Below are 12,287 nucleotides of genomic sequence, written 5' to 3'. Positions count from 1 at the left end.
TTCTGGTGATTCTCTGCACACCCACAGCAACGACATCATGAGACTACAGACTAAGAAATAAAAAAAATAATAAAAACAATGCAGCAGGCTTTTTCCATCTGTGCTCCCAGGACCTGACACAACCTCCCCGTATAAATTGGGACGGTTCTAAATCTATGTCAGTTTAGAAAGGAGTTGAATACACTCCTCTTTAAAGAACACTAAATCACAATGCAATAATAGTTCACAAACCACCTACCTCTCCTATTGCTTGTTGACGCAATGCTTTTCTTAGACTCTGTGCAGCGCCCACTGCCTCTTGGATAGGTTTGCGCAACAGAAATACCACATGCATACACACATAATGCATAATGATCACCAGTGCTTAATTTTTAAATAGAAAAGTGCCGGTGCTCAGAGCTCTCCTCTGAAACACGTGGCTGCTGCAGTTAAATGTGGGAGCACGGAATACAGAGGCAGCATAATCCTGAAGCCATCTCGGGCCTCTTTAATCCATTTAAAGCCACTCCCAGCACTTCAGCTCCCTCTTGCAGCTTTCTGCTTTCTCTCTTTGTGACGCTTTTTTGTTTTTCCCTTTCTCCGTCTTTCCCATATGTGTCTTTTGCTCGCAGCAAATGCTTGATGCAGAAGAGGAAGCCCCCGCCCTTAAAAATAAGTGCCGGTGCTCAGCACCGGATACAACAAGCACAGATTAAGCACTGATGATCATATATGTGTCAATTGTAATTCTGTGAAAGGGAATGTGAAGGAGATGCACAACTTTGGAAACAAGAACCGTGCCAAAGGAAAAGAAAACACTGTGCTTACAGGTGAGTGGGGGGTTGTGTGTGGGGTGGATGGTGAAATTTAAGAGATGAATGGAAGTATGTACAGAAGAAAGGAGTGAAAATAGTGCTGAAGTGGAAAGATAATGTGTGAGATATGCAGATAGAGAATTTCAGAATGATGTGAGGAGGAAAAGGACATAAATGTTTAACAGAGTGAGAGATTGCAGAGACAAGTGGTGTGACAGGGAGAACAGGGGTGCTTGAGGCACTCCAAAGACCACTCCTGTTTCCACATACCTTTGTAATATTTTATTCATAGACTCATAATTTTAGAATTTAAATATCTTCAATTAATTACTCAACAAAATCCTCGTTGTTACTCATTTATTTGAGACAGCTAATAACTAATGGCAAAGTCAATAAGTCTGGTTTGTTTGTGGCATTAGTCTGTTGTTGTGCTATAGGTCTGGATGCACTAGCAGCAAACCCACGAGAGGCACACAATACTGGTCATGTATGCTGAAAAAAGTAAAGGTTTTTAGTTTGATGTTTTAAGCCATGTCTTTAATTGCATAGGTCACAAATTGTGGAAAGGATTCCGCTCATTTCACTATTCCCCTTTCACTTTTTTTTAACCTTTAAACCACTGGCCTAACTTTTAGTTATTTGGACAGGATAGGTTAGGCCAGGCATCAGGATTTTCAGTGGTATTTTTGGGACTGCAGTTTGTGGGACGATTTTAAGAGTCCAGAAGGGAGAAATGAGTCCTGGTGGTGCCCACTGATAACCATTTGCACAGATTAATCATTGGGAAGAATATTTTAGGGCCTGACGCACTAAGCTAAAGACTCAAAGCAATTGGCATTTTTAGCACACTGAGGGCCATATTTACAAGAAAAGTGGTTCATCACTAGTGATGCGCCACCGTTCTTGAGGCCCCCTTGCGTCCCCTAATACCACCATGGTAGCACCATATTTACAATACGGTGCACCATGGGGCATGTTAGGGGAAATAGCGTCATTTTTTTGGCACTATTATAACGCTATACTGGATTAGCTTAAAATAATGACGCTAATCCAGTATAGTGTTGAGGCCCATTTAAATCAGGGGGAGCCTCATTTTAGTGCCTGCTGTATGCAGGCATTAAAAATTACGCTAGAAATGGCGAAATGGATTCTTGTAGATTCCATTGCACCACTTTTAGCAACCATCTAATGAGGGAACGCTCCCTTTGCATATATCATGCATATATTATGTTTGATGTGGTGCAAAGAGTTTACAAGGTGGTGCAAAACTAGTTTGCACTTCCTTGTAAATATGGCGCTATGGTAATGGCGTGTTAGCGTCACATTTGCAGCAAAAATGTTGCCGCAAATGTGGCGCTAAGGGGCACAAGGGACTTGTAAATCTGGCCCTGAATGCTGTAGACCTGATCCGAGTTTTATGAATCACTTGCTGCAGCTAACTCTCATTCACAGGCAGTCCCAACAATTTCTCCCTCATTAAGGGCCATATGTACAAAGGTTAGTGTTTGTGATTACCATATAGCGAATTTTTCCGCTTCTCTATTTGGTAATCACAAAGCCCAATGTACAAATGTGTATTTAATTCGATTTGTGATTCCCAGTGGGCCATAAATAGACCTACTTCATAAATATTAATGAGGTAGGTCTCAGTTTGTGACCCATTGTGAATCGCAAAAGTCACAGAGATGGCGGCCTGCCGGGGTCAGAACACCACCATGTTTGTAATGGCTTTTCAATAAAGCTATTTTTTTTTTCTAAATGCAGACTGTTTTTCTTAAAGGAAAACAGGTTGCGTTTCAAAAAGAAAAACTACAAGTTTTCTTTTCATTATTTAAGGGTAGGCAGTGGTCCGTGCGACCATTCTCAAAGGGAAAGGGGTCCCTTGGGAATCCCTTCCCATTTGCGAATGGGTTTGCCCCATACTTGAAGTAGGTGGTAAAATGCAAATGTTTTGCGACCACAGTTCGGCCACCCCATTTTGATGCACCTCCACCGTCTGCATCCGAATAAGTTGCAAAGTTTACTTTGTGAGTTGGGAAGGCATTTTCTGACTCAGAGAGTACTTTTTTGACTTGCAGCAATGTATTTTACAGTAGCAGAGCCTATGCTTTTGTGAATCGTAGAGTTTGCAAAAGCAAAACATTTTAGTACATTCGACCAGTAATTACTTTTTAGATATACTTGTGAATAGATTGAAGTAGCATAATTCCTACCTGCCAGATCCTCACTCCCCACACCTGCCATGTGTCCCACTAATTTCTCACCCACCTCCCATGCAGTCCTATCCCACCCTATTAAGACCACTATTCTAAAGTTATAGAACTCAAATGTATTCAGTGCAACAGAGTTCTTGTTTGTATAGCAAAATATTACTGAAAAAGAAACAGATTTTTTAAGATTTCATAAATATCGGCAGTCATACAAAAATTGTGAAACAAAATAGACAGGGAATTTTGGTGGGGCTGTTATTTTGCTCGCTTTGGCCTAAGGGTCTCTACGCCTGGGTGGAGGTAAGAGGTTTGGTACCAGCAGAGAGGTCATAGAACAAACCATGAAGGTGATGGAAGGTTTGCACAGGAAGGAGAGTAAGGTTACCAAATGAGCACAGGTCATAAAGAACACCATTTTCCAGTCCGTACATTTTCTTTTACAACGTAATGTATTATGGGAGTAGTAGTCTGTTGATTTCAACAGACCGATCAGGAATAAAACTCCTGAAAAGCAATGCTTTTGTAAAAGTAAAGCTCAGGACTTGAGCATGTTATTTGTCCCTGACAACACGGAGTCATCTGGTAACTTTGTGGATCAGTATCTGTACATGTGGAGCAAATGTTGAGGCTAGGCAGGGGACAGGTGATCAGAGACTGGATAGCAGTTAAGACGAGGATCAGGGTTTAGAGAGAGAATCGTAATAATAGGATGAATACTGATAGAGCGCAGGAAAGTTGGGAAGCCATCTTTTGGGAAATAAGAAAGATGACACTGAAAGGGAATTCAATGGATGGACTCTCTTACATACACGATGATCAGAACTCCATGGGAGGTCAGTGGATTGTCACATGGCATCAAGTCATCGGCAGGACCTAGCACTGGAGATCTGAGTCTCAACACTGACATGGAGGGAAGTCAGAGGATGGACACCAGGAGGGAGATAAGTGAATGAATATCACGAGGGATGCCAAAGCATTGACACCAGGAGGAACATCAATTGATAGACAGAGAAAGACAATCCGTGGTTGGGCACTGTGGGGAGATCAGTGTGGGCTTTGGGAGGAAGGTCAGAGGGTGTGCACCAAGAGGGAGATCAGTGGATGGGCACTAGGATGTGAATTATAGGGTGGATAACAGGAAGAAAATCAGAGTGTGGATGCCAGAAGGGGATCACACGGTGGACACCAGGAGGGCGATCAGATGGTGGGCACCAGGGAGTGGAGATCAAGTGAGTGTGTACATGAAGGAAATCAGAGGGTGTGCATTGGTAGGGACAATGGATACCAGGTGCTGACAGTGGAGGGAGATCAGAGGCTGGAATCTGGGAGGGATATCAGAAGATGAACACGGAAGACGAGATTAAAAGTTGGACATCCAGGAGGCGTCCTGTTCTGTTGAAGAGAAAGCAAGCAGTAAAGTACCAATATCCAATTTCACATCCCGGATATGTTTGTAGCCAGATGATAAATGTTCCTTGGCATATCTTAGTGCCACCTAAAAAGGGCCACTTTAAGGTGCTGCCATATATAAATTCGAGCTAAATTTTAGGATCTGGTTTGCTGGTTTTGGCAATCGCTTTCTTGTGGATATCAAAACATATATCACAGGTTAGAGAGAAGAAACGTGAAAATGCACCCAATATTAAAACAAACACATAAAGTATGACTGCTTTCTAAACGAATATAAAGTCAAAACCTTTGGCTATGAAAAGTGTTTTGCAGCTTGCACGCGACAACCTCTAGCTACTGCCACTTTCTTTAAACCTATTGGGAAATAGCTAGTGAACAAGTTGAGACCTTTTGAAGTTAGTGGATTTCACAGAAAACCGGTATGGGTACTTTACATCGATTGCGACAGAGGATGCAAACACAAAACCTGAGCTTAGGTACAATTTGTTGCAATGAGTCAAATTAGAGACATTTCGTAAGACAATTAATCTTGACATGGCCATTTAAGGTGGGGCTCCCATGAAGCAATGGGAGGTGTGCAGTAGAAACACATAATCCTAAATCAACAGTGTACTGGTTTATTTATGGACATCTATTGTGCAGCTCAATGTCAAAAACTAGTAGATGGTGCCAGGGGATCTTTGAGTTTGAGCTAGATTGAAACTTTTATGTAAAGCCACCTTGAGGGCAAAGAGACATTCAATGCCTAGACTATGACTTTTCTTCACTTTATACGTCATTGACTGGTGAAGTAATCAGCGAAGTCATGCAATGCTTAAACCCAGCCTATTGGACTAAATTTCAGACATAATCAAATTGCACGGTTGACAGATACCCAGGTGGTAGTGTCAGGAATCAGATGTGAAACATGCACTGAGAAAGACATCTAAAAACAAGGCATTTTATTTTTGCCCATGACTATGTCTCTCTGATCAAAGGGACCTTTAAAAATTTGCAGAAACCTTAGTTTGAAGAACATCACAGAATATACGATGGAACAACGCATGCTGGAACTATGCATGCCTGAACAACGCGTTCAGAATGACCGCGTTGTTACCACAAATGCCTTTACCACGCATGCCTTAACAATGATTTTTCTTTGTAAAGGCATGCCTGGTAAAGGCATGTGTGGTTCCAGCATGCGACCCCCTATTCCCCACCCCCACCCCTAAAACAATCCTACCCCACACCCTACCCCTGCCCCTAAAACAATCCTACGCTTACTCCCTACCCCCACCCCTAAAAACAATCCTACACAGACACCGTACCCCTGCCCCTAAAAACTGAAACTACCCCGACCCCCAACCCGTTCCTAAAACTATAAACTACCCTGGCCCCCCACCCCTGCCCCTAAAACTACTGCGACCCCCCCACCCAGCCCCTAAAACTTAAACTACCCGACCCCAAACCCCACCCCATAAAACTAAAACTACCTGATCCTCCCAACCCCGCCCCAAAACTAAAACTACCCGAGCCCCCAACCCACCACTAAAACTACTGTGGCCCCGACCCTAAAACTACAGCGACCCCCCACCCTGACCCTAAAACTTAAACTACAGCGACCCCCACCTCTACCTCTAAAAGCTGAAATTACCCCGCCCCCCCACCCTGCCGTGAAAACTACCAAGACCCCCACCCCTAAAATGTAAACAACCGCAACCCCCACCACGCCCCTAAAAACTGAAATTACCCCAACCCTCACCCAACCCCTAAAAAACTAAAACTACCCTGACCCCCATCCCGCCCCTAAAAACTAAAACTACCCCCACCCCACCCCACCCCTAAAACTACCCCCCAACTTTACCTCAGCCCCAGTTACCTGACCGCGACCTCTACTGATCCTGAGTCTGTTTTCCTCTCTCTTAACCACGCATGTTCGTTGGTCAGGACATGCATGCTTAAGGCAGAGAAAAACAGAGTTTTTGTTCATGTTCCGCTTTCGTGGACAACGCATCTTGTTGTTCAGCAGTCGTTGTTTAGGTTGTTTTCCAAATATGGTCCTAAACACAAATGTAGCACTTGTGTTAGAAGATAAAGCTACCTTCTAATGTTTCTATTTACTGTGTTATTGCAAAAGGCTAAAAATAAAATCAAAATAGTCTGAAAATCAAATAACTTTGGGTGCTGTAGTCAATGTGACGCTCCATGGAAAACATTTTGTGAACACTAGGTTTTACAATGAACTGTGTTCACTGCAGCCATTCAGAGGGACAGAGGTGCTAAAGTGCCTCTATATGTTGCCTATGACACATCCAGATATTGCTGTAGAGTCTTAGTGGTCATGCGCGTAACACCACACAAATGAGTTGCTTGATCCTCCACTAATCAAAACAAACAGAGGGGGTCATTCTGACCTCGGCGGTAAAAGGCTCTTACCGCCGGTCAGAAGACCGCCATTCTACCGCCGTGGCCGCGGTAAACCGCCACGGTCATTCTGACCCACAACTGCCAAGCCGCCAAAAACCCGACATCCACGGAAGGCCGCCTCATCAGCGGTCAGCGATAAACTGGAGATGACCAAACCTCCACCGTCACGCCATTACGACCCACGAATCCACGCGGCGGTCTTTCAACCGCGGTATTCCATTGGCGGTACACACCGCCGCGGTCAAAATACACACCCAGCTCCAAAACACAGCCACATTGGACAATTTGAAATACACACACCTGATACACATACAAACACCACTCCCACACATCCAATCAACTATAAAACACACACCCACATCACCCACAAACCCCCACTACTAGAAATTCGGAGAGAAGGCGAGAGAGAGAGAGAGAGAGAGAGAGAGCACAGCTATCGAAAACCCCAACACACACAGGAACACAACATCATCACCCACACTACATCCACGCACAAAACACCACACACCACCACACACACCACACTCATCACCACAAACACCACCCCACACCACCCCATGGCACCCCAAAGACACCCCAGGTTCTTGGACCAAGAACTCAGGGTCATGGTGGAGGAAATAATTAGGGTAGAGCCCCAGCTATTCGGCACACAGGTGCAGCACACCACCATTGCCAGGAAGGCGGAGCTATGGCAAAGGATCGTCGACAGGGTCAACGCTGTGGGACAGCATCCCAGAAACCGGGAAGACATCCGAAAGCGCTGGAACGACCTACGGGGGAAGGTGCGGTCGATGGTGTCAAGACACAACATCGCTGTGCAGAAGACTGGCGGCGGACCCCCACCAACTCCACCCGAATTCACAGCATGGGAGCAAGAGGTCTTGAACATCCTGCATCCTGAGGGCCTCGCTGGAGTAGGCAGAGGAATGGACTCTGGTAAGTCTAATCTCAACTACCTTACCCCCCCCAACCACCAGCATGCCAACCCAAACCCCCACCCTCACCCCCAACCCCCCAGCACACATCCTCCCTGCCAATGTCTCACCAGCACAACCCACCCAACACAACACCAATCCCTGAATGCCAACACAAACCATGGACACCCATCACCTAAGCATGACCACTGCACATACCCATCCCCCCCCCACAAACCACCCTCACAACTCCTCCCACAAGGGAATGCCAGCACTGGGGGACAAGGGCACCCACAAATCGCACGCCATGGCACACACAGAAGCAATAACCATACTCTTTTACCCCTGCAGGGCCCGAACGCCAACACACCGGCCAGGAGGGTCCAGATTTGTCCATCCCGCCCCCAGAACAGGCCCCCAGTGATGACAGCAGCTCTGTCGACCTAGAACCTGATGACCAGCCCGGACCATCGGGGACCTCTGGACAGTCGGTTCCCCACACACAGACACAGACCACAGCAGACCCAACCCCATCTGGGAATACCAGCACAGCTCCCACCCAGCGGGCCCATGCCTCTGTCTCCAGGACGCGTCAATCAGCGGTGTGTCCGCCACTACAGGACACCCAGGCTGACCCACCACCCCAACAACAACAGGGACCTGGGGGCAGTGGTAGTGGGCACACCGTCCAGGGGACAGAGGCCCGGGGAAACAGGGGAACTGGGAGGGCTGCTGTGCGAGAGGGGGTGGACCGGCCCAGGGAACCCACTCTCTAAGAGGCCCTCACCACCATCATGGAAGCATACCACCACTCCCAGGAGACGATGGCGACGGTACTGGCCAGGTTCCAGGAGATCCAGGCACAGCAGGAGGAACGGTACATGGGGTTCAGAGACGAACTCAGGAACATCGTTCCGCAATGGGGACCATCGTCCTGGCCCTCAACCAGATAGTCACCACATTGCGGGACCATGTGGCACCCCAAAGGGCCCCTGTCACTAGCGCGGACCACGAACAGCCTACCACCTCCGCCGGCGCTAGTGGACAGGAGGCCCCCACACAACGACAGGCCACCAGAACCCCACCTCCTGCTGAAGATCAACCACCCCGCAAGCGGAACCTGAGATCACACAAGAAGACAGAGTAGGATGCCAAGACCCCCGCCAGCATAAGATACCCCCTGATGTCATCCCACTGTCCCACATTGTCACCCTGTCCAACCTTGAACTGCCCCTGCTCCATCCTTCCACAGGCATATGGACAATGCACCTGTGCGACTGAGAACTGGACTCTGCCATGGACATTACTCCACCCCCACCCATCACCGTTTTACTATCATGGACCCATATGCAGCACTTAAAATAAATCACAATTGCACTTCAAAAATCAGGAGTCTTCTTGTATTCTTTACAAATGTATTACACATAACGGTGCAATAATGTTCAGTCACATTGTGATGACAACATACCAATGTCTATAAGCATTAGTCCATGGTCAAACAAAGCAGCAGTCACGCTGTGGGTCATACAGCTCTGAAAAGGGAAGGGAAAGTCAAAAATCAGTTAAAAGGAACTGGGGGGAAACACAGAAAGTAGAGATGCAGGAGGGCAGAAGTAAATGTAAAAAGGCGTGGGTGATTCTTACCTGTGTGCTACTGAAAATACTGTTGTATAACTGTGTCCCTGTTGTCCGTGTCGTCCCCGTCGTCTTCCTCCTCTTCACTCTCCACAGGCTCCACAGCTGCTACAACACCACCATCTGGACCATCCTCCTGCAGGAAAGGCACCTGGCGTCGCAATGCAAGATTGTGAAGCATACAGCAGGCCACGATGATATGACACACCTTCTTTGGTGAGTACATTAGGGATCCACCTGTCATATGCAGGCACCTAAACCTGGCCTTCAGGACCCCGAAGGTCCGTTCTATAATCCTCCTAGTTCGCCCATGTGCCTCATTGTAGCGTTCCTCTGCCCTGGTCCGGGGATTCCTCACTGGGGTCAATAGCCAAGGCAGGTTGGGGTAACCAGAGTCACCTATTAGCCACACACGGTGTCTCTGTAGCTGTTCCATCACATAAGGGATGCTGATATTTCGCATGACATACGCGTCATGCACTGATCCAGGGAACTTGGCATTTACATGGGAGATGTACTGGTCAGCCAAACAGACCACCTGGACATTCATCGAATGGTAATTTTTTCGATTTCTGTACACCTGCTCATCGTCTTTTGGGGGTACTAAAGCCACATGGGTCCCATCAATGGCACCAATGATGTTGAGGATATGTCCAAGGGCATAGAAATCACCCTTCACAGTGGCCAAATCACCCTCCTCAGGGAAAACAATGTATCTCCGTATGTATTTCATCAGGGCAGACAACACTCTGGACAAAACCTTAGAAAACATAGGCTGAGACATCCCTGATGACATGGCCACTGTTTTCTGAAAAGACCCACTTGCCAAAAAATGGAGTACTGACAGAACCTGCACCAGAGGGGGAATCCCTGTGGGTTGGCGGATGGGGGACATCAGGTCAGGCTCCAGCTGGGCACACAGTTCATGTATAGTGGCTCAGTCAAGTCGGTATCGAAGTATAATATGTCGTTCTTCCATTGTCGACAGGTCCACCAGCGGTCGGTACACGGGAGGATTCATCCTTCTCCTCGCAAGTCCCAGCGGACGGTGCCTAGGAAGGACAACATGGAGCACAGAGTCAAGCAACCCACAGGTACGTTCACCCAGCTTGCACAGTACACAAATCGCTATGCATTGAAAGGCTTGTATGAGTGGCAATGCAAGGCCTAGGCCTGTGTGACGCAGTAGCAATTAAGCCATGTGGGCCCTTCTAATGGCGGCTGCCTGACCTGAGAAGTGTGACAGTGGGATATGAGGTCAACCCGCTGGCGTGGCACACCGTGGCGGCAGGCGGTCGAAGACCGCAGTGCGAAGGCGCATTGGTTAACATTGAACCCTATGGGTCTCAGGAGCCAATGACGATGTGCGCCGGCGGTCGCGGTACGCACCGCCGCGGGCGTGACCGCCATTTTCTATCTGCTTAACCACTCGAGACCTGACCATCCACAGGAGAGGACCTATACTGCAAGTGCTGCTGTGACCTCGGTCTGGAAGAGACAATGGCTGCTGCGACTGGGGAAAGGGCCCCTGCCTTCACTTCAGAAGAGTTGGAGAAACTTGTGGATGGGGTCCTGCCCCAGTATGCGCTACTCTACGGTCCTCCAGACCAACAGGTAAGTACACTGGGTGCACGTTGAATGGGCTATGCCTGGGTTGTGTATGGTGGATGTAAGATGGTGGGGTGGGGAGCGAATGAGGAGTGCAAGGCACAACAGATGAGAGCATGTGCCACATGGCAGGGTTGGGGGGGGGGGCAATCACATCTAACATGCAGAAAAATGATGAAAATTCCTTTCCCACCCTGTACATGTCAAATAGGTAAGCGCCCATCAGAAAGTCGACATTTGGCGTGCCATCACCAAGGAAGTCCGGACCCTGGGGGTCCACAACAGACGGGGCACCCACTGCCGAAAGAGGTGGGAGGACATCCGCCGCGGGACCAGGAAGACCGCCGAGTCACTGCTGGGGATGGCCCCCCAACGTAGGAGGGGTGCCAGTCGTACCTTGACCCCCCTGATGTCCCGGATCCTGGCGGTGGCCTACCCCGATTTGGATGGGCGCGTGAGGACATCACAGCAGACACAAGGGGGTGAGTACCAGCACATTCTGCTATCTTTACACGCAGTGGAGTCGTCTGGGTGGGGGAGGAGGGCTGTGGGTGACATTAGGCCAGGGCGCTTTCTGTAGTGTAGTCCCCTCCTTTAGGCATGGCCCTGTGCCCCCACCCCCCCACCTCTGTAGGGTGCCAAGTACAGCAATCCATGGTCCAGCATCACCCATGTGCGCATTTGTTGTCCATAGACCTGTTGGCCTAGTCACAAGTACTGAGTAGTGTACCCCGATTGCGCGGCGTAGTGCATGAGGCTCCTGTGTCTGTCCTCTCCGCCAACGGTGTTGACAATGCATGCACTCAACCTGTTTTTATTTCTCCCCCCACCCTTTTTCTTTATCTTCTTGTGCATGTGTGCATTAGCATCATCAGGCGGAGGAGAATTGGCATCGGAGCACGAGGGAGCTGCAAATCACAAGGCCCCGGTGGGCCATGCTACAGACACCGAGGTCACCAGTGAAACGGAGGGCGAGGAGAGCAGCACAACGGGGACCCGTGGTGACACCAGCGACACCGGCACGTCCTCAGAAGGGAGCTCCCTAGCGGTGGCGGCAACATCCAGGCCCCCCGCCTCTACAGGTACAGCCGCCACCCAGCGCACCAGCTCCGCCCTCCCAGCAGCCCCTCAGCCTTTGCTCCGTGCCCGCTCGCCCAAGAAGGCGGGCATCTCCTTCGCCCCAGGCACCTCAGGCCCTGCCCCTGTTACCCCTGCTGCCCTCAGTGAAGAGGTCATTGACCTCCTACAGACCATCATTGTTGGGCAGTCTACCCTTCTGAATGCCATCCAGGGGGTAGAGAGGGAGGTGC

This window comes from Pleurodeles waltl, chromosome 4_2 (assembly GCF_031143425.1).
Source record: "Pleurodeles waltl isolate 20211129_DDA chromosome 4_2, aPleWal1.hap1.20221129, whole genome shotgun sequence".
Taxonomy (NCBI): Eukaryota; Metazoa; Chordata; class Amphibia; order Caudata; family Salamandridae; genus Pleurodeles; species Pleurodeles waltl.
This window is presented reverse-complemented; position numbering follows the sequence as displayed.